At 36.5% G+C, this 24375-nt stretch overlaps 1 protein-coding gene and 1 non-coding gene across 12 annotated transcripts in view; both read right to left on the reverse strand.

Moving 5' to 3' along the window:
- The window catches only part of ZBTB20 (zinc finger and BTB domain containing 20), an 894540-nt gene that overhangs the window by 389612 nt on the left and 480553 nt on the right, over positions 1-24375 (reverse strand). For all 11 annotated transcript variants that reach the window (XM_066240869.1, XM_066240865.1, XM_066240864.1 and 8 more), the window contains one exon: positions 23836-23885. The gene's annotated coding sequence lies outside the window, so the exon portion shown is untranslated. The remainder of the gene's footprint in view (positions 1-23835; positions 23886-24375) is intronic.
- Positions 13227-13329, reverse strand: LOC136312359 (U6 spliceosomal RNA). The gene has a single exon (XR_010726956.1). It is a non-coding gene; the product is annotated as a U6 spliceosomal RNA (small nuclear RNA).

Consider the following 24375-nt stretch of genomic DNA (forward strand, 5'->3'; position numbering starts at 1 on the left):
AAATATGATTTCATTATTAAAAAAATAAAATAAAAAATAGTAGCTGCAAAAAGAACATTTCTATTTTGGAGATGGTAATACTAAGCAGTAACATAAGAATTGTGTGAGATTCCACACTCATTTAGAGATGGAGCTTGACTAGAACCCAAGGCTCCTCATTTCTAACCCAGTGTGTCTTCTTTGACATCCTACTTTCTATTCATTGGTTACTATTATTGAGGAATTAAAAAATAATCTACAAAGAAGGCCTCAGAGGGTGGTTGGAAATGTTGTGATTGCAAATGTGCTATCTGAGCACACATACAAAAGTCCCCTATACTGCATCCGTTCATTAAGTTGTTTATGCAACTATGTAAGTCATTTTGTTTCTGAGTCCAGACTAATAATATATATGGTAGATTGATTTTTCCCTAATTCTTCACAGACTGTCTCTATAATATAACTGTATATTCATACACTTACAATATATGCCCATACGCTTTATCATCTAACTTTACTATAACTCTCAGTACAGTGTGTATTAATGTGTAGAATGGGGTATATATCTCTGTCCTTCACCTTTGAGTTTGGTTAAGCGACTTGCTTTGACAATCAGAATGTTAGCAGACATGCCAAGAGAAAAGATTTACTTTTGATTGTGTGATTTGGCTTGGTCTCTTGTGCCCCTGTAATTTGCAGTTATAAAACTTTGTCCTAAGCGTCTGGTGCCGTCATCCTGGGTCCCAGAGTGTGAAGCATATAGAGAAGAAAGAAACCTAAATACAGCAGGAAACAGAGGTGCCTAGTAGCTATGCAGATCTTTAAGATAAAAATTAATATAGTTATAAACCACATAAATTTAGGGATTGTTAGTTATGCTGCATTACCACAACAATAATTAATATACCAACAGCTGTTAATGATATGTGTGGGGCACACTGCCTACACTTTTGCTTATATATATACACATTTATATAGATACATAAATACTTTAAATATCTATTTTAAGAGGGTAGTCAGTTGAAAGTTCATAACTGGAGAAGCTGCTCCTATGCTTTTTAGTCAGACAGATATATGCTTCTGACATTTTCCTGAAGAGACACATAATGTGGTCTTACTGAAATGCATTCTCTTTCAGTAGGTCTGAGGTAGGGCCCCCGATTCTGTATCTCCAAGTTCCAGGTGATATGAATACTACTACTACACTGAGTAGCAAAGGTACAGAGGGCAGATAACGGCAGCCAGACAGACACAAGTGAGTGGAACTGAGGCAAACTCAGAAAGGAAAGGTGAAGGAGTCCATAGCTTCCAATGATGTGAAGTTGGTTGTTGCAAGAAACTATCACAAACAGGGAAGACCATCTGGAACAAAGCAAATAAGAATGTGGATAGTTTTGATTAACATTCCACTCACCCACACATCCACTGGTTGACTCCTGTATGTGCCCTGACTGGGCATCAAACCCACACCTCTGGATGATACTCTAACCAACTAAGTTACTCAGTCAAGGCTAATTTCACTTTCTGTAACATAGCTTTCTAATAGCAAACTTACCTTGGTCTGTTTTCTCTTTTTATACTTAATTACTCTTCATTAAAATCCATTAGACTAGGTATCTTCATTGGCTCAAGTCCACCATAAAAATAGAACATAAATGGGGTAGCTTAGACAATAGACATTTATATCTCACAGTTCTGGAGGGGGAGGAGTAGAAGACGCAGTGCCAGCATGGCTGCGGTCTGGGGAGTGCCCTGCTAACTTGCAGATGGCCACCTTCTTACTGTGCTCTCACATGGCGCAGAGAGAGAAAGCTTTGGTTTGCTTTCCTCTTCTTATGAGGATACTAACCCATCACGGGGGGGTCTACCCTATTACCTCATCTGAAGCTGATTACTTCCCAAGGCTTCACCTGCTAAGACCATCACACTGGAGCTAGGGTATCTATTGATACATATGAGTTTTGGGGATAAACAAACATCCAGCCTATAGCACTAGTGCTTCTCAGACTTGCAGGTTATGACACACATACAAAAGGATATTTTGTCCTGCTCACTGGGATAAACAGAGTGATTTGAGCATTAGTGAAGGCTCTGCCTGGCCAGATATGACTAACCCTTTGGGCTCTAGCGGCCACTAGGCTTCCCGAGAAAGATCCATAACCATCCACAGAGTTTGGCAACCTAAACACTGAAATCACTACAAAATTCTCAGAACACAAAGAGCATCAACCATTACAATCACTGTCTCTGACTCTCATTTAGAATCTTTCACAGTTAAGCTGATATTTTCTAGAAAAGACTAATGTGGAAAAGGGTTTCCTAGGAAGTTGATCAATAACCACTGCAGAAAGGATGAGTATATTTCAGAAATGATGCTGGAAGGCACAATATAGATTCCAAGTAAGTCCACTTTAGAAAACAAGTCAGATAGTCGATTTTTCTTAAAAAGAATATTTCTAAATGCTTATAATTTTATAGTTCTCCAGGTATCACAATAAACGCTAAGAAAATAAAAAAGAAATCACCATTACTTCCTGAATATAATATTTTTGAACAAATTTAGTAATTATCAATAGTTTACCTTTCTAGAACATAAGTTAAAATATTTTCTAAAAGTAGGAAATAAAATTTCCCCTGCAACAGAGGAATACAGTTAACGTACAGCATCAAGTACTTTTCTACTCAGTTGGGGCCAAAATAAACTACTTGGAAAACAAAAGTGCCTTTTCCTGGAGTATTCCTCATCTTTTATCTTTTCCAGTCGAGACTGGGACATTGGTTAAAAAGGGAAGCCTCGCCTGACCAGGCAGTGGTGCAGTTGATAGAGCATCAGGCTGGGCCACAGAGGACCCAGGTTTAAAACCCCAAAGTTGCTTGCTTGAGTGCAGGCTCATCTGGCTTGAGCATGGGCTCCCCAGCTTAAGTGCGGGGTCACTGGCTTGAGTTTGAAACCCTTGGTCGCTGGCTTGAGCCCAAGGTTGCTGGCTTGTACAAGGGATCACTCACTCTGCTGTAGCCCCCTAGTTAAGGCACATATGAGAAAGCAATCAATGAACATCTAGGTTGCCACAACGAAGAACTGATGCTTCTCATCTCTCTCCCTACCTGTCTGTCTGTCCCTACCTGTCCCTCTCTTTGACTGTCTCTATTAAAAAAATTTAAAAAAAAGAAAGAAAGAAAGAAAGAAAGAAAGAAAGAAAGAAAGAAAGAAAGAAAGAAAGAAAGAAAGGGAAGCCTTGTGGCATTAGGTGATCATCTTGGTCACCACATCCTGGAAATAACTTAAAAAAATCCATGCCTCAGACATTGAGGTACAGGAGAGTTTCAAACTTTCTGTCTCATTGTTATTTGTGTTCTGGAGCTTGTTAATCTCTCTCACAGAATGTGGACTCTTCCCTGGTGGTGATTATAAATAGGGTAGATCTTGTATTTCTGCCTAGAAAACTGGCACAATGAAGACTTCTTCATGAATCATTCTAGACTGGCTTTACCTGATCATAGTCACAAATATCCCAAAACAAGAGGCATTCAAAAGCCTGTTCAATTTGACCAGATACTTCAAATGATGGTAGCCTAGTCCCAATTTCTCTAACTTAAGAAAGCATATTATAAAACACAAATGTATACGTGTAACTTAATTATAGGAACAATCTTGTGTTTGTTTCAATTTAATTTTTAAAAATTAATCTATATACATATACTTTATATATATTTGTTTGTAACAAATTGTTGTACCATATCATAACCAGTATTTCTTATAACTTCCAATGTCATTGGTATAAATTCTGCATTTATTCACTCATCCAAGAAACACTGAGCACCTACTATGTGCCAGGGAAGTGGTAGAGATAGGAGATTACAGATAAATAAAGCAACGTCTCTCCCTCCAAATGTAACAATCTATTAATGTGAGCAATTGGGCTTCTATCCAGCTTTTGGAACCAAGCTATGAATAGGCAATAGCTCACTGTGTGGAGTAGACAGAAGAAGATGCTTAAACTAACTGATTAAAACAACAAAAACAACAACAAATCTTAGTACTTGTCTAATTTGGGGCTGGCTCCAAAAAAAAGTCTGAAACAAGAGCTGGGATACAGGTAGCAATTTGGAAGGTGATCTCAGAGGCAGGAGTGATGGAGTGGGGAGTGTGAGTCAGAGGAGAGGACAGGGCAATTAGTATGTGCAAATAGGCTACTACTTTGGCAACTGAAGTGGAAATCTACCTGGATTTCTTAGACTTGTACATAATGCCTCCAAAGGTATCCATCTGAAATAAACAGAGGTTGGAACATAGTTTTTTTTTCCTTCTAGCTGTTTCTCCTTTGGTAGAGAGTTATTCCCAGGGCATTAAGCTTCCAATCTCCCCTTCCTAAAGCAATGTAGATTTATTGAGCTCCCCAGCATTAGAAAAGGTCCTGGGGCAGAATGCAGAAAAGTACTCTTGAGAAGGGAGTCTGGCCTAACACAGAACTCCTTTGGGTGTAGCTGAAATCAGAGGCGAGCTTAGGGACTATTACAGAGAGCCAAAACATTTGCTAGAGCAGCCAGTAAAGACTGTAGAGGGCTTGAACATAATACACTGTACAATAGAATGTAGCACCCCCTAAAGGGTGGCCTGGGGAAAGGTTGGACTGACATCTTTTTTACTGAATTACATTTCACATAAAATGTCTCTTATCCCTGTAAGAAGTTAAACTTCAGGCCAGTAAATCCTGACATTTTCCATCTTCAAATAGAATAATGGTGATCTGCTAATCAGCTCATCTTATTCTATGGCCATGATGTCAAAATTGACCTCTTAGGCCTGACCAGGCGGTGGTACAGTAGAGAGAGTGTTGGCCTGGGACACTGAGGACCCAGGTTCAAAACCCCGAGGTCTCCAGCTTGAGCGTGGGCTCATCTAGCCTGAGCAAGGGGTCGCTGGCTTGAGTGTGGGATCATAGATAGGACCCCATGGTTGCTGGCTTAAACTCCAAGGTCATTGGACTGAAGCCCAAGGTCAATGGTTTATGCAAGAGGACACTGGCTCATCTAGAGCCCCCCACCCCCCACTCCCCCGGTCACAGCACATATGAGAAAGCAGTCAATGAACAACTAAGGTGTCGTCGCCAACTATGAGTTGATGCTTCTCATCTCTTTGCCTTCCTGACTGTCTGTCTCTAGTGCATGGCATACAAAAAAACAAAACAAAACAAAAAAAAAACCCCAAAACCCAAACTCTTAGCAGTTCTTATGAAAATCTGGCCATTTATTCATCAGTTATCCTCTAGAAATTGATAACAAGTTGACTTCCCTTTGTTTCAGGAAAGAAATCTTTGAACTGCTTTATAAAGCTTTTCTAAAAAGTGGTGATACATATTTGCATTACTTTGTCATAACTGGGGCATTGAAAAATTTCCTCACATTCTGAATTCATGGCAATGATATCGGGGTTGTTGTAATTAGTTTGTATTTTTTTGTTTTTTGTTAAAGTAGGGGAGAAATGGGGGGAAATTAAGGATTGTACCGACAAGCATTAAACTTGAAGGCTTTCAACATAAAAGAGATTCACTGAATGTTATTAAGACCTTTAGCTTCTATAAGCATTTAATCAATGATGACAATATCTACTTTACCTAACCCTGCCCAAGCAGTTCCTTTATTTTCTATGGCTGAAGGTGAATTTATCTTGAAAATCACAAAGCAGTGTAGGAATTTTCTAGAGCATTTTAGTTTAGGGGCCAGAGTATAAGATTAAACAATAGATACTTTTATGATTACAGGAAAAGAACTGATAAACTCCTCATTTTTCTATTATAATATATGAAGGAAACAACTGTATCCATAATCCCTAGAAAATCTAGTTGTATGGGTGGTGGGTATGCTGTGGTCCTTTATATAAACACACGTGGTTTCCCTTTGACAGCGAGTGGCCAAGTGTATAAATAATTTTGAAAAAGAAAAAAAAAAAAGAGCTCCAGGGACCATTTAAGCTCTGTCAGTGAGTTCCATCGTGAGACATCAGTCCAGTTATACAGAAACCAGTATTTACAAAGCTCTTTTCACCTTATATTACATCCCACTTCCTTTTTCCTTTTATGCTTTTTCTTCCTTTGCCTTCCTCCCAATTCCGCTGAGCCTCTACTTCACTGTTTACCCCATTTTTCCTCATTTCCTTCATCCCCATTAATCAGTCCATAATGTGTTCATCCTGAAATCGGCTTCAGTAAAGGAAGAGAAAGGGCCTCAAACCAAGCTGGGTTGTAAATAGGGAATTGAAGGGCAGTGGGTGCTGAGTGGGGCAAAGCCTGAGGAAGGAGAGTACTCACTGATCTGAGGCTCTCAAGTCAGCAAGCTATTAGGCTTCAGCAAACTTGATTCAAGCCTCGTGATTTCAAAGCTTACACGGGCTGACAAGGATGTGCTAATCTTAAACTTTCTAACCAATTACAATCACAAAGGACTCAGGACAATAATCAGTGAGCAAAATGAAACTGCTGGAGTGAAGCAGCCCTCGGCAGGCAGGTTTCACTCCTGTCACTCTTCAAGCAATGTGCAGCTGGGACTCTGCTCCAGTAAGTAAATAAAAATACATTACAAAATACAAACATGCACAATGGACGCCTCCTTATGTCTTGTTCCCAGAAGTGGGGCATGTAGGAGCCGTGTCCTGCATTCAGCCCGTTAATTTCTGATGGTGTTAATTAAAAACTTGATGGTGGTTTGAATGGAAAATACCTCAAACTGTGCCTCTTTATTGAAATATCAAGTTCCGAGTCCTGGATTATTAGGGTGAGCTCTGTCAGCAGTGAGACGAACAGAAACGCTTTCCATACCATCCACTTTGACAACAACAGCATTAAATAAGTGAAAAGAAAGAGGAGGAACTGTTTGGGTTGAAACTCTCTTATTTCAACCTATTTCTAAAGATATAATTAAAAATCTGGGTCCCTAAATGTAGAACATATGATTTTTTTTAAATCTTTTTTTCAAATCCTTATAGAACATTCAAATCACCCAATGTTCCAGGACCTGAATTTTTTATATTTTAAAATGGGAAAGCTGCTTAAAATAAGTGAATCAGCTGCTAAGTGATTTCTCTCTGTCTCCTCCCCTATTCTCTTTTTCAAAAGGCTGAAAAAATGCTTAAAATGGTACATGTAATTGATATGTGCCACTTAAGAAGCTTAATATGATTACCGAGGACTTAGCCCATTTAAATATAAGATAGCTAGGGTGATAGGAACTATGAATTGTGAGTATTCATTCCTCGTGGTATATGGGAAATGTTCCCAAACGTATAATTGACTGAGCAAGTAAGGAGTGCAAAGCATTTATTCACGGATTTCTCTGTTGTCCAGGAAGCCTTGTGAAACTGGGAAATCCAGAGAGCTACGTATGGGGACAGTGTGATCGATGCTGTGCAGAAAGTGAACAAATAAAATAAATCCATCCCTGCAATCCAACACTTTTGTGAAATATTAAGCAAACCACCACAACTTTCTGTTTGGTTTCTAACACTTCTCCAATTAAAAAAATATATTTTATTTTTTAATAAAGTAACCTCAACATACAATATTCTGTTATTTTCAGGTGCACGACAGAGTGATTCAACATTTAGATACTTTATTATGTGATCACCACTATAAGTCTAGTAACCACTTGTCACCATACGAAGTTATTATATTATTGACTATATTCTCTGTACTGTACGTTGCATCTCCATGACTTATTTTATAACTGAAAATTTGTAACTCTTATTTCCCATCACCTTTTTCACCCGTCCCAACACCCACCCTTTTTACAGCAACCATCAATTTGTTCGATCTGAGTCTGTTTTGGCTGTTCATTTGTTTAGATTCCACATACAGGTGAAATCATATGTTGCTCTCTGCTTGACTTATTTCATTTAGTATAATATCCTATATTATAAGGTCCATTCATGTTGCTACAAGATTTCTTTTTTTTTATGGCTAATATTCCATTCTATATACCATCTTCTTTATCTATTCATCTATCAATAGATATCTAGGCTGCTTCTATATCTTGGCTATTGTAATAATGCTGGAACAAGCATATGGATGCATGTATCTTTTTAAATTATTGTTTTCATTTTCTTGAGATAAATACCCAGAAGTAGAATTGCTGGGTGGTATGGTAGTTTTTCTTCTTCTTTCTTCTTTTTCTTTTTTTTTTTTTTTTTTTACTTTTGTGAGGAACCTCCCTACTGTTTTCCATAATGGCTGCACCAATTTACAGTCCTACCAACTGTTCACTAGGGTTTGCTTTTCTCCACCAGCTCTTTCTTGCTTTCTCCTTGCCAACTCATGTTATTTATTGACTTTTTGATAATAACTATTTTGACAGGTGTGAGGGGATAATCTACTTATGGTTTTGATTTGCATTTCCCTAATGATTAGTGATGTATCTTTTCATATGTCTATTACTCATCTGTATGTCTTCCTTGGAGAAATAGCAAGGCAGGTTCTCTGAACATTTTTAATAAATCTCGGTTTTTTTGAGGTTGAGAAGTATCAGTTCTTTATATATTTTGGATGTTAATCCCTTATCGGATATATCATTTGCAAATCTGTGCTCTCACTAAATAGGCTGTCTTTTCATTTACTGATGTTTCCTTCATGGTGATAAACCTTTTCAGTTTGATTTTTTTTTTTTACAAAGGCACAAAGGCAATATAATGGAAAAAAGCAGTCGTCTCAACAAATAATGCTGGAAAAATTGGTTATCTAAATGTAAAAAAATCAAACAAACAAACAAACAAACAAACAAAAAACCTTAGACACATCTTAGCCCTTAACCCTTGAGTTAACGAAAAGTAACTCAAAATGGATCATAGACCTAAATATAAAATACACAACGTAATATTTCTGAAGAAAATATGACACTGGGTTTGGTTATGAGCTTTTAGATACAACACCAAAAACAGGAATCATGAAAAAAAAATGATAATTTAGACTTTATTAAAATTAAAAACTTTGTTCTGTAAAAATACTCTTAAGAAATGTTTTTCGCCTGACCAGGCGGTGGTGCAGTGGATAGAGCAGGGGTCCCCAAACTACGGCCTGCGGGCCACATGTGGCCCCCTGAGGCCATTTATCTGGCCCTCGCAGCACTTCCGGAAGGGGCACCTCTTTCATTGGTGGTCAGTGAGAGGAGCATAGTTCCCATTGAAATACTGGTCAGTTTGTTGATTTAAATTTACTTGTTCTTTATTTTAAATATTGTATTTGTTCCTGTTTTGTTTTTTACTTTAAAATAAGATATGTGCAGTGTGCATAGGGATTTGTTCATAGTTTTTTTTTATAGTCCGGCCCTCCAACGGTCTGAGGGACAGTGAACTGGCCTCCTGTGTAAAAAGTTTGGGGACCCCTGGGATAGAGCGTCAGGCTGAGATGCGGAGGACCCAGGTTCGAGACCCCGAGGTCGCCAGCTTGAGCACAGGCTCATCTGGTTTGAGCAAAGCTCACCAGCTTGGACCCAGTGTCGCTGGCTTTAGCAAGGGGTTACTCAGTCTGCTGTAGCCCCACGGTCAAGGCACATATGAGAAAGCAATCAATGAACAACTGAGGTGTCACCACAAAAAACTGATGATTGATGCTTCTCATCTCTCCGTTCCTGTCTGTCTGTCCCTATCTATCCCTCTCTCTGACTCTTTCTCTGTCTCTGTAAAAAAATAAAAAAAAATTCATATATCTATATCTTTATTAAGTTTTTACCTTCCTGACATAGCACAACTGAGAATTGCTTTTTAGCAATTGTTTTCTGGGTTCCATTTTTTTAATTGAATTTATTAAGGTGACACTAGCTAACATAATTATAGAGGTTTCAGGTACCCAATTCTAAAACACTTCTCTGTACACTGTATTGTGTATTCACTCCTCCAAGTCAAGTTTCATTGTCACTGTTTATCCCCCTACACCCTTCCCCACCTCTTCCCCCTCCTGGAAATCACATTGTGTCCTTTTTAGTTTGATTTATTTCCATTTGTTTATTTTTAGTTTTGTTGCCCTTGCCCAAGGAGACATATATAAAAATATTGCTAAAATCAATGTCAAACAGTTTACTGCCTATCTTTCTTCTAAGATTTTTATGGTTTCAGGTCTTACATTTAAGTCTTTAATCTATTTTGAGTTTATTTTTGTATAAAGTGTAACAAAGTAGTCTAGTTTTATTTTATATTTTTTTGTATATGTCTACTTTTCCCAATACTATTTACTGAAGAGACTGTCATTTTCCCATTGAATAGTCTTACCTCGTTTGTTGTAAATTAATAGACCATGTAAGCATTGGTTTGTTTCTGTGCTTTCTATTCTGTTCATTTCTCTGTCTCTGTTTTAGTGCTAAAATCATACTGTTTTGATTATTATAATTTTATATGTAGCCTGATATCAGTGAATGTAACATCTCCAATTTTGTTCTTTCTCCAGACTGCTGTGGCTATTTGGAGTCGTTTGTGGTTCCATATAAATTTTTTAGGATAATTTCTTCTAGTTCTTCGAAATATGCCATTTGTATTTTGATATGGGTTGCACTGAATCTGTAGATTGCTTTGTGTATGATGGACAGTTTACTAATATTAATCCTTCCAAACCACTGGTATAGTATATACATCCATTTATTTGTGCCATCTTTAGTTTCTTTTATCAATGTCTCGTTTTAAAAGTACAGGTCTTTCACCTCCTTGGTTAAATTTATTCTTACTTTATTATTTTTGATACACTTGAAATGGGATTGTTTTCTTTTTTATTTTTATTTTTATTTTTTTTATTGATTTTTTTAAATTGATTTTTAGAGAGAGGGGAGAGAGAGAAGGGGGAGGAGCAGGAAGCATCAACTCCCATATGTGCCTTGACCAGGCAAGCCCAGGGTTTCGAACCGGCAACCTCAGTGTTCCAGGTCGACGCTTTATCCCACTGCGCCACCACAGGTCAGGCAGGGATTGTTTTCTTAATTTCACTTTGTGATAGTGTGCTATTATTATATAGAAACACAATGAATTTCTGTAGGTTAATTTTGTGTCCTGCTGCTTTACTAAATTACTAAATTTAGGCCTGACCTATGGTGGCACAGTGGATAAAACGTCGACCTGGAAATGCTGAGGTCGCCGGTTCGAAACCCTGAGCTTGCCTGGTCAAGGCACATTATGGGAGTTGATGCTTCCAGCTCCTCCCCCCTTCTCTCTCTCTGTCTCTCCTCCCTCTCTCTCTCTCTATCTCTCTCTCCTCTCTCTCTCTCTCCGTCTCTCCCTCTCCTCTTTAAAATGAATAAAATAAATAAATAAAATTACTGAATTTACATATTATTTCTCATATTTTTTTTGTGGAGTCTATTTAGGGTTTCCTATATATAGTATTATGTCACCTAGAAGTAGTGACAGTTTTGCTTCTTCTTTTCTAATTTGGATGTCTTTCATTTCATTTTCTTTTCTGGTTGCTGTGGATAATACTTTCAAAATTACATTAATAAAAGTAGTAAGAGTGGGCATCTTTGTCATGTTCCTGATCTTAGAGAAAAAACTTTTAGCTTTTCACCATTGAATAAGATGTTAACTGTGAGTTTATCATATACAGGCTTTATTATGATGAAGTATGTTCCCTTTACCCTCTTTGTTGAGAGATTTTTTAAAAATCATTAATGAATGTTGCATTTTGTTAAATGCTCTTTCTGCATCTACTGAGATATGTTTTTATCCTTGGTTGTATTAATATGGAATATTACATTGATTGACTTGTGGATATCAAACCATCCTTGAATCTCTGGAATAAATCACAAGTGTTCATGGAATATGATCCTTTTAATGCATTATTAAATTTAGCTTAGTAATATTTTGTTGAGAATGTTTGCATTTATGTTTGTCAAGGACAATGGCCTGTAATTTTCTTTTTTAGTTGTGTCTTTGTCTGATTTTGGTATCTGGGTAATGCTGACCTCATACAAACAGCTTGGAAGCACATTTTTCTCTTCTATTTTTTGAAATCATTTGAAAAGGATATGTATCAATTCTTCTTTAAATATTTGGTAGAATTTACCTATGAAACCAGCTAGTTCTGTTCTTTTAAGTTTCTTGGGAGTTTTCTGATTACTGATTCAATCTTATTTCTAATAATCACTCTGTTCAAGTTTTCTGTTTCTTTCTAATTCAGTCTTAAAATGAATGTTTCTCGAAATTTATCCATTTTTTTTCTAGGTTATCTAGTATGCTGGCATATAATTGTTCATAGCATTGTTTTATAATCCTTTGTATTTGTGGTGGCAGTTTTAACTTCTCTTTTATCTCTGATTTTATTTATTGGGGCCATCTGTCTTTTTTTATTGATGAGTCTGGCAAAAGGATTATCAATTTTTTTCTTTCAAGGAAGCAGCTCCTACTCCTAGTTTCACTAATCTTTTCTATTGTTTTTTAGTTTCTATTTCATTTATTTCCACTCCTATCTTTACTATACCCTTCCTTCTGCTAATTTTGGGTTTTGTTTGTTCTTTATTTTTAATTCCTTTAGGTATAAAGTTAGCTTGTTTATTTAGGCTCTTTCTTCTTTCTTTTTTTTTTTTACTTTTTTTTAATTTTTATTTATTCATTTTAGAGAGGAGAGAGAGAGACAGAGAGAGAGAGGAGAGAGAGACAGGGGGGAGGAGCTGGAAGCATCAACTCCCATATGTGCCTTGACCAGGCAAGCCCAGGGTTTCGAACTGGTGACCTCAGCATTTCCAGGTCTACGCTTTATCCACTGCGCCACCACAGGTCAGGCTCTTTCTTCTTTCTTGAGGTGGGCCCGTATCACTACATACTATCCTCTTAGGATTTTTTTTTTCTAAATCCTATAAATTTTGGTAGTTGTGTTTTCATTTTCACTTTTCTAAAGATACTGTTTGATTTCTTTCTTGATTTTCATTTTAGTTTACTAAAGTTTAGTAGCATTTTGTTTACTCTCCATGTGTTTGTATTTTTTTTTAGTTTTATTCTGTAACTGATTTTTAGTTTTATAACACTGTTGTCAGAAAAGATGCTTGATATGATTTCAATCTTTTTGAATATATTTAAGATTTATTTTGTGGCTTATCATGTGATCTATACTAGATATTATTCCAACTGCACTCAAAAAGAATGTGCCTGGCACAGTTTGGGGATGGAATGTTCTATATCTAGCTATTGAGTACTTGTGATATACTATGGCATTTAAGGCCAATGTTTCCTTATTGATTATCTGTCTGATCTATCCATTGATGTAAGTGGTATATTAAAGCCCCCTACTATTATTGTAATACTGTAAATTTCTCCCTTTTTGCGTAGAGGCCATGCTAATCTTCTCTGTATCGTTCCAATTTTAGTATATGTGCTGCCGAAGTGAGCACAATTTCTCCCTTTTGTCTATTAAAATTTGCTTTACATATTTAGGTGCTCCTATATTGGGTGCATACATATTTATGAATGCTATATGTTTTTCTTAGATTGACCTTTTTATCATTATGTAAATGTCCTCATTTGTCTCCTTTTACAGTCTTTGTTTAAAGTCTATTTTGTCTGATATAAATATTCCTATCTTAACTTTTTTAAAATTTCCATTTGCATAGAATACACTTTTCCATCCCTTCACTTTCAGTCTCTGTGTGTGTCCCTCTGTCTGAAGTGAGTTTCTTCATAGGTCTCATATATATATTTCTAGTTTTTATAGCCACCTATATCTTTTAATTAGAGCATTTAGCCTATTTACATTTAAAGTAATTCTTTTTTAAAAAATCTTCTTCTTCTTTTCCAAGTGAGAGGAGGGAGATAGAGAGACAAACTCCCACATGCATCCCCACCAGGATTCACCCAGCAACCCCCGTCTGAGGCCAATGCTCTGCCCATTTTTAAAGCCTGAGGCAGAGGCTCCATGTAACCATCCTCAGTGACTGGGGCCAATGCGTTGAAATCACCTGAGCCATGCTGAGGAAGAGGAAGAAAGAGAGAAAAGAAGGGGGAGGGAGAGTATTGGAGAAGCAGATGGTCACTTCTTTTGTGTGCCCTGAGTGGGAATTGAACTCAGGACATCCACACACCAAGCCAATGCTCTACCACTGAGCCAACTGGCCAGGGCCCAAAGTAATTCTTGATAGGTATGTATTTATTGTCATTTTGATAATTATTTTTTGGTTAATTTTTATAGTCTTTTTTCCTTTATTCCTTTCTCCTTGTCTTGGTCTCTTTCCTGGTGCTTGGATATCTTTCTTTCATGTTATGTTTCCACTTCTTTCTCTTTAATTTTTATATGTTTTCTGAAAGTTTTTGGTTTGTAGGTACCATGATGTTCATATATATCAAACTATATATTAGATCTTTTATGTTTTGTGTATCCTCTAACTACTTATTGTAGTTATAGTTGATTTTGCTAATTTTGTCTTTTATAGATAAAGCTTACACTAGGTTTTTAAAATTGCTGATCCACTGCCTTTACTATATATTTGCTTTTATCAGTGAGATATTTTTCTTTCATATATTTTCTAATTTATGGTTATGTCTTTTTCTTTTCTGCTTAAAGACTCTTTAACTCTTCTTATAAAGCCTGTTTAGTGGTTATAAAGCACTTTAATTTTGCTTGTCTAGAAAACTTTCTCTTCTTCAATTCTGAAGGATAGCTTTGCCAGGTGAAATATTATTGGTTATAGATTCTTTCTCTTCTCTATTTTAAATATATCCTGCCACTCCCTATGGCCTATAAAGTTCCTGTTGAGAAATCTACTGATGGCTTTATGGAGTGTCTCTTGGATGTTGTTTTCCTCTAGCTGCCTTCAAGATGCTCTCTTCATCCTTAATTTTTTCAACTTTAATTATAATCTGTTTGGTTTGGATCTCTGGATTCATCTTGCGTATACCTCAGCATTTTCCCAACCTAACTGTATGTTTCTTTCCCTGGGTTAAGAAGATTTTCAGCCATTATATTTCAGATATAATTTCTGTCCCTTTCTTTCTCTTCTCTTTCTGAGACCCTTACAATTCAAATGTTAGTATGCTTGATGTCCCAAAGAGCCCTTAAACTATACTTGTTTCTTTTTCAACGTTTTTTCTTTTTGCTGTTCTGATTAGGTTATTTTAACTACTCTGTTTTTCAAGTAACTAATCCATTCTTCTGTGTTAATTAAGCTGATGTTGATTTTCTTTCATGTATTATTGCAGGGGTCAGGAACCTATGGCTCACGAGACAGATGTGACTCTTTCGATGGCTGCATCTGGCTCACAGACAAATCTTTAATAAAAATATAATAACATTAAAAATATAAAACATTCTCATGTATTACAACCCATTCATTTCCTACCTCTCATGTTCATGGCTGCGGGTGGCTGAAGCCAATCACATCTGTCCTCCAGGACAACACTAAATTTTTATTGGATAATGCGTAATGTACACGGGTCGTTGTATGGCTCTCATGGAATTACATTTTAAAATATGTGGCGTTCATGGCTCTCTCAGCCAAAAAGGTTCCCGATTCCTGTATTATTACATTGTATTATTTTATTCTTCAGCTCTGATTGGTTCATTTTTATATTTTCTAACACTTTGTTAAAGTTATCACTGTGATCCTCTATTCTTTTCCCAAGTTCAATGAGCATCCATATGACTATTATCTTAAATTTTTATTTTTACGAATCTCCATTTCACTGAAGGTTTTTTTTTTTGGGGGGGGGGAGTTCTTTAATTTGGAACATACCTTTTTAATCTCTTCATTTTGTTTGCCCTTTTGTGTTTATTTTATGAATTAGATAAACTAGCTAACTTTCCTGATCTTGAAGGAGTGGCCTTGTATAGGAGCAACCTCTGTGTAGACTATATGTGCAGTGATAAGGGTGCCCTGGCAGGCTAACTGGCAGGATGTGAGGTGGGTAATGTGTGTGGTGTTCCAGGATTCATGTCTTGTGGATACACTGGATGGCCAGAATGGGGATCTGGGGCAGGCACATGCTGAGGTAACCCAAGGCAGCTGAGTGCATCATGGCAGGCTGGGTGGCTGGAGATGTGGGGACTGGCCAAGGTGGCTCAGGGCACAATGTGGTAGCTTTGCAGGTTGGACAGAATACTTGGACCAAGTTTCCACTGACACTATAAAGGTGGAAAGTAAATGTAAACAATGGTGCTCCTTAACATCTCTGATCCTAGAGAGCTTCCATAGATGAACACCTCTGATCCTAGACAGCTTCCATAGATGAACACCTCTGATCCTAGACAGCTTCTATAGATAAACACCTCTGATCCTAGACAGCTTCCATAGATGAACACCTCTGATCCTAGACAGCTTCCATGGATGAACACCTCTGATCCTAGACAGCTTCTATAGATAAACACCTCTGATCCTAGACAGCTTCCATAGATGAACACCTCTGATCCTAGACAGCTTCTATAGATAAACACCTCTGATCCTAGACAGCTTCCATAGATGAACACCTCTGATCCTAGACAGCTTCTATAGATAAACACCTCTGATCCTAGACAGCTTCCATAGATGAACACCTCTGATCCTAGACAGCTTCCATAGATGAACACCTCTGATCCTAGACAGCTTCCATGGATGAACACCTCTGATCCTAGACAGCTTCCATAGATGAACATCTCTGATCCTAGACAGCTTCCATAGATCCAGAGAGTGTCTGCAGTTCCTCACCTATTTATTTGCCAGATGCTTTGGGGTTAGTAAATGAATCTTTTTCACATGTAGTCTAAGTGGACTTTGGTTTTTATTTTTTAAATTACAGTTCGTATACAATATTATGTATGAAGTGTACAACACAGTAATTGGAAGTGATGACCATGATGAATCTAGTCACCATCTGCTAGGAGCCCTTTAAACTGTTGTTTTATCACTGTGCCTGAAGTCTGTATATGGGGATCTCGATGATATCACTCCCTACCAAAGATGTCCCTGTTGGGTCTCTCTGACCCTTTTCCATGTGATCCCTGTCTTGGTTATTGTACAGAAACTGTTCTATCTGCTCTCAGTTGTTATTTAGGAGAAATTGTTCTTTATGGACATGTATATTAGGTGTGTCTGTGGAAGGAAGTGATTTTAGGGTCTCCTGTACCCCCATCTTAGACCCACTTCTTTCCAATTTTATTTTTAATCATTCTTCCCTCTTGGATAAGAGTCTAAAGTCTTGGAAACCAATCTGAGGGCCCTACAAATATCATCCTACTGATATCCTTTCCTCTTCTGCATTTTAATACATCTAACTTTCTCTGTATCACACCCTGTTTATTCATGCTGTCTGCAATATCAGCTGATTCCTTGAAAGACCACATGATTTTCCTTTTTATACCCTGAAGGTCCTTATCACTCTTATTTTTGTTTCGATCTACATATTTCAAAATAGGTTAAAGTATTCCATAAAGTTAAGCATTTTTGGCAAATCTACTTTCTTTCTCTCTATAACTGAAGCCTGCAATGACCTCACCCTCTTGGGACAGTCTGCAGAATGGGCCTCCTAGCCTAATGTGATGTGACAGTGATTCTTCAACAACAATGAAAATAACAAAAAACCTTCATTGTAAAGCATGTGAGGAAAATATATAGAGCAACAAAACTCAAATTCCAAAAGGGTAATAATAGGCCTGAGCAAACCACAACATAAACCTGTTTGTTCCAAAAATTTATAAATTTTCCAAGAGTAAATGGATAGGAGATATTTTCTATAACAGATTACTGCATGTAAATTAGCTAATAGATATGTAGCAAATGAGTGGATTTAAAGATATTTTTCATTTGAAATAATGTTTTTTTCCTAGAGACCAAGTATTTGTTAAACTTAGTCCTTACTCTATTCTCCAGCAGAAGAAACATCTGGTCGGTTTTAGATTCCCCTTGGATTTCTAACTTCAAAGGGAATTTTAAAGAATAACAAATTCATGTACCAGCACTAAAAAAAAAATTAGAGCAGCAGGAGAGAATGGTAAAATTGTCCTTATTTGACTGCTAGTGACAGGCGCCACAGGCAGAACCATGAGAAAGACAAAGGCAAGACCACTGGTTGATAACGAGAATTTCAGAAAGGGATGGAACTTTGGCTACATGCAAATATGCATAGGGGCCTTAGCAATCTACAAGGAGATGTATCCTCAATTAAATAAAAGTAAAATAAATAAGTAATTAAATAATTAAATAAATAAAATGAGTAGAAGGTAATAAAAAGAAATGGGAAATGGGTTGACATTTATCTGTCACATAGCTTCAACAAAAGTTTGTTGAAAGAATGACCTGGCAAAAATCTTAAAAATTCACTTAGCCTTTGGGTTTTTTATTTGATTTGCACAAAACTGTGAGTTCTAATTCTACCCAGGCTGGATAAGCCATCTCATAATTAACTGAAGCTTCTAAGGATCCACTGAACCCATCCTGTCCTCATAAAAGATGAGACATTCAAGGGTCTCAAAAGTAGTCTCTGTTTTTTCCTTGTTCTGAATCCTTATTATCAAAGGATGGCTGAAAATCAAAGTCCGCCAGCAGTGGAGGGTTAGGGTTTGAATGAAATACTGATATCTGTAGTTGTGCCAAGTTGTGCTTGACATCACTTTATAGAACTAGATTTATCTTTGTCCTCTATCCTTTTTTCTAGCAAAACAAAAACACACTTCTTAGAGTGCATGTCTTGATATAATCAAACATTATAAATTGAGAACAGTTAGAGAAAGTACAATTTTAGCATTGTAATTACCTCTTACCAAAAGCCCTCCCCTTCCCCTGTCTTATGTGTAATGTATAGAGAACAAAAACAAAAATAAACAAAGACAAGATTTGTGCACAAAGAGCAAGAAGAGTTAATGGCTAAAATGTCTTTAAATAAGTAATTATAAAAGTTTTTAATCTTAGAATTCAGAGGTTACAGATCCCACACCACAAATACATGGTTGATTCACAGAGTGGCCATCAAGAAACCAGAAAATAAATTACTTTTGATCAAAAATGTATACAGCAATAGCACATCATGAGTTGCTAATGGATTACTCCCCCAGAAAGAAGATTATATCCAAAGTATGTTCTTCATATCAGAGTCTTTTTGCAATCTCTAGTGAAGGAAGGGGTGGGGGATGAAGACTTCTCCTAAGCATTTCCAATGCAAAAGTACTAAGCTGGCTGCAAAATCATCTCCTTGAATATCTTTGCCTTGAAGGGGGGTTTTCATCCCTTTCTCACAACTTTAGGTGAAACAGAATCAACAAAGTTATCTCAATAAGAAAATCCAAAATCCCCATCTTTATGATATTTGTATGCAATCATGCACTACATGTGCAATAAAGTTTACCCAGAAAATATGTCAACTTTATGAAATATGAATTTGATGAGATGAACAAATCATTTTTCTTTTGCAACTATCTGTGTCTTTAGGTCTAAAATGAACATCTTGGCTTGATGGTGGTATTTGCAAAGGATTTCCTGCTCTGTATAACGAGACTCATCTAACCATGATTCTGACCTTGACTAGGGCAAAGGAGCTAGAAGGTAGGGGATACTTCCTTATTCCAACAAAGGCTGTTTTATAGCTTTAGAATATATAAGGTCACAAATGTAACAACAAATGAATGAACACCAGATCCAAAGACTAAAAACATAAGAAAACACCACACAGATACACCAAGAAGCAAATAATATTAATAACAATAATATTATTAGAGCTATTATCATGACAAAGCATTGATGGTTCACTTGGGTGTAATATAGAATACATTAATTAGAAAGAACCATGCATAAACTTATTCTCTTTAAAAGGCAGTTTATAACTTAGGTTTATATGAGATGAGCCTCATAATGCAAAACCACGTGTAAGAAAGGAATGCAGGAAGAAGTGAAGATTTATACCTTCATTTCAGTTTTGTATTGTCAATATTAGTCTTTTTTAAAAAATATGTCTTTTTTTAAATCTTTTTTAAAACTTTATTCATTTTAGAGAGGAGAGAGAGAGAGAGAGAGAGAAGGGGGGAGGAACAGGAAGCATCAACTCCCATATGTGCATTGACTGGGCAAGCCCAGGGTTTTGAACCGGCGACCTCAGTGATCCAGGTCGACGCTTTATCCACTGCGCCACCATAGGTCAGGCAATATCAATCTTAAAATAATGATAGAAAAGTTACCTGTTTTTAAATATGGGTATTATGGGTTGTGATAAAATATCCTCGTAGCTTTAAAATACTATAGTGGCTAGTTCCTACCTATCTTTTCTCGGAATGCCTGCCTCACTGTCAAGCCATTAGATTCATTCCTGACCTTTTGACAGCATTTTAATGATGATAATGCCAGGCCAGGGTAAAGGAAAAACAGAACTTATTAAAAGACTGAGGGGACAAAAAACAGAAAACAGAAAGAAGAAAAGATTTTGTATTCACACCATCCAGTCTGGTAGATTTTTCAGATGCTTTCTGTTTGCTTGGGGTAGTTGATTACTTATGTTATTTCTTTGTTTCCTTTTTTCCCCATGTGTTTGCCTCTACCAAATATGGCTGAAATATTTTCTATGTGTCTGTCCTGTAAAACCTCATATTTTTCTAGAGATTTAGTGTGGTGGAGAATCTTTTTTTATTTTTTTCTTCCCCAAGGGTTAGACATCAATATTCTAGCTACTCACTTTCGAGGCCAATGGCAAATGTATTCCTAAGATTAAACAGACCTGAGTAACACATAAATTCAGTTTATACTGATGCAGCATGTTCCACAGTTACTCACATCCTGAATTTCTGATGAGTGGAATATACCTGTTGGATGACACACTGTGACTGAATGGCACTGACCTGCAATTTGAAAACAGATGCAGGACAAAACCCTAAAAGTAAGTTCTCTAGTGAGAGCCTAACTTGTATAGAGCATTCCTCGTCTGTGGAGCTCTCAATAGAAACGACCCAGTCTACTCATGGAAAACTGGCTCATAGAAAGTCCTTAAAATAGTCTTAGAAAAAACTAGAGCAATACAGATAGGCACATAGGGTGGGCCCTCTGTCCAGTCATACACCGTCTCCATCAACTCCCATTTTCCAAACATAGCACTTAAAAAAAAGTTATACAGACTATTAATGTATAATTCCTCCCTTTTCAGACTCCATAAGTTCTCACTTTGGATGAAATTTTCCATTTCTGCTCATAAATATTTTAAAATTACAAACTTTTCCATCCAGTGTTACACTTGGTTTCAGTAGGTTCACCATATGTATCTAGTATGGAGTGGCTGAAGCCACTGTGCACCTGCCAGTAGTCAGAGGACTATGCTTTCCTTGCTTCAGACACAGAATTACATATAACACAGCATATATTGAATAATGGCAATAATCAATGTTGCACAGATCTGGCATGCAAATTATCATCCTAAATTTGAGTCAAAATAATAAAGTGTCTCCTCCGCCTAACATAATAGCTCCTCCAGGAAACCTAGCCAAATCTATGAAATGTCTGTCTAGTAAACCAAATTGCCCTTTGGCTTACAGATATGCTGAAGAATATTATAAAACATACTAATAAGATTTATTATCAGCTGTTACAGTTCAGAAAATATGATGAGAATATACTCAGAAGACAAATACTCCTATGTATAATGATTATAAATATTTATCTGAATGTTTTTTAACATTAACATATAAGAAAGTCATGATGGGCCTGAAATATTGATGAACTAAATGTTATATCTAGGTTTGGGTTTCAAAGTAATATGATGGGTAGCATGAAAAAATGATAGTCATGACTTAATTATTTATGCAAGCTGGGTGATGGATACATTGGAGCTCAACGTAGTAATCTGTCTACATTAATGTATTTAAAATTTTTCATAATAAAAAATTAAAAAATATTTATTAATTTGAACTTTCATTCACTCATTATTTAATGGTTGATTCATTTACTCTTTATAAGCAAGATATTGTGGAAATGTAATAAGTAAAAAAAATGAAAAAACAAAACAATGTTATTAGACATTTAGGATAAGGTAAGCTATTTCTCTTTATGATTGGTATATGTTTATATAAAATAATATTTATAAAAAATTGTAACTACATATAGAATTCTTAGGTTAGATTTTGAAAGCAAGACACAAAATGATATAGGAAGTATAACAGTATGTTTTAAAACATGTCTTCAGGGGAAAATGAGGGTAAAAAATATATCAAATAGTTATTAATGATTAGATTCAAATTATAGAAATAATTACTTTAATTTTTCTTTATTTTACTCTTAATGTGTATTTTCCAAATAATTTTTAATGAGCAGGTAGCAGTTTAAAATGAAAATAAATATTTATTCATTAGTGGATAAGATGTGCTCTCCTTTCCCAAGAAGCTTTTCATTTACTAAAACAGAGAAACTGCAAGCACACAGCACTGCCCTGATAGTTTAAATCTTCATACCTAGAAGGGAAATACACCCACAGGAAAAGAAACGTCAATACAAATTTTATCTGATCATAAAACATAAAGAGCTTTCTGTGTGTTGGATAGAAATAGGGGAGGAACTGGCTTCTTTGCAAGCCAGAAAGTATGAAATTCAGGCCATTTTGTGATGAGATCATTTTGCAATGAATGCAATGGGAGCCACAAATTAAAGTTACCTAATAAGCCTGTTCCCTGAGCTACTGACGCTCATGCTGATACGAGTTTCATTTTGGGCAATCTGGTAAGAAAAGCATGGGAGTAGGAATGAGGAGGGAGGGTGAGTTACAATCCTAAAGGTTTGTGGCCTTCACTGGCGAGATGGATATGTTCAGAGAGGCGGAGATAGATGTGCAACAGAATTAGAGACAAAATACAGTGTCAGCTATGGATTATGTACAATGGATATGGGAAGTCCCTGTTAGAAAGCTATCTTTATTACCCCCAAAGATCGTTTCCCTCATTTTATGCACACTTATATAAAGTGAGTTCAAGAGCATAACTTTTAAAGGTTTGGATGACTATAATGTTCATGACTAAATAGGCCTGGCTGGAGCCAGGTAGAATCTTGTCAGATTCCAGGCAAGTCACCCCTTTACTGCTCCTCCTTGTATAATATATTTACCAATGTATTTCAATGCAGACAGACCTCTAGCAAACTCAGCTCTTTCAGGCTCTGACTACATGATGCTCTACCAACATACAAGTCTTGACATGCACCCTCATTCCAGCCACTGAAATCACAAGAATTCTAGAAGGCTACAGTAACAATCATTTTAAAGTTCACAAATTCTCTCCAAAAGACACATGGACCTCAAAGTTTCAAACTTGGGCTCACTTGCAGCCCTGGTCCTCTTCCTTCTACTTAACCAGTCAAGGCAGGTGGAGGGGGCTTCATGTTCCTACAGGACATGTCCCCCTGCTCTTAGCTGGTGCACATGGGAGCAGTCGTATCTGCTTTCAAGATTGACCTGAATGAAGCGAGTCTGTTTTACATGTGCAAAGTGTTATAGAACAATTGGTATTTCCAAAGCATCACAAAATATGTTTGGAATGTTTTGTGTTTGTTTGCTTAATGCCAAAGCATCTACTGTTCCACATGGGAAATATCAGCACCAACTTCACCATGTCACCCTCTCCTGTCCACACAGGTGTCACATTTAGAAATACATACTATATACCTCTGCAGAGTCTTCCAAACAAATCCTTCAAAAACCTTTAACTCTGAGTGGCAAAAATCATTGTGGAAATCTGTGATAATGTATATTTTTGGGCTCATAGTTTCTTACCATTTTAAATGATGGTATTTCAAATGAATAAATAGGATATGAAATACCTACTGTTTACCAATGTCAAAGTATGTTCTGCCAAATTTTGTACTTGAGGTGATGGACTTTAGGTTTAATTCTTTCTGAGGTTGGAAAAACTATACTTGACTTTTTTTTCCACAATATTTTGGACTGCCATTTAAGGGATAATGAAAGTTACTTACCAGGCAGCAATGTCGTGCGAGAAATATTCAGTTAGTAATGGTGAAATATCCTGAAATGAAAGAAAAAATACACCATAAATGCTACATTTAATAAACGTATGACGACATGGCAATCACAGAAAAGAACCCAGTTACTTTTCACTTTGGGACACTGACTCGGTGATACTATATAAAAAGTAGAAGCTTCCCATTGAGAATGAAAATACAAGTATGCACTGAGACAGCGGCTTCTCTAACTGCCTGCGTGTTTAACTTTAAGGGCTGTAAACGGTTGTGAATGACTTGCTGCCCATTTCTGCAATTCACTGTAACTTGTGTTGAGAAAGTTATGTTTTATGCTTAATTATCCATGGTCTGTTTAAAAAAATAACTCAAACCATTGTGAACCACCAGGATTTGCAGCTCCATTTGAACTTGACTTTATTTTGAACTAAACATTTTGTAAATAAAAACAACTGGATTTTCTTTGTTTTTGGTTGTTTTGTTACTTGTGCTCTGGATATAAATATTGTGGCAATGTTGGAGAACAGGCTATGGATT

This window comes from Saccopteryx bilineata, chromosome 8 (genome assembly GCF_036850765.1).
Source record: "Saccopteryx bilineata isolate mSacBil1 chromosome 8, mSacBil1_pri_phased_curated, whole genome shotgun sequence".
NCBI lineage: Eukaryota > Metazoa > Chordata > Mammalia > Chiroptera > Emballonuridae > Saccopteryx > Saccopteryx bilineata.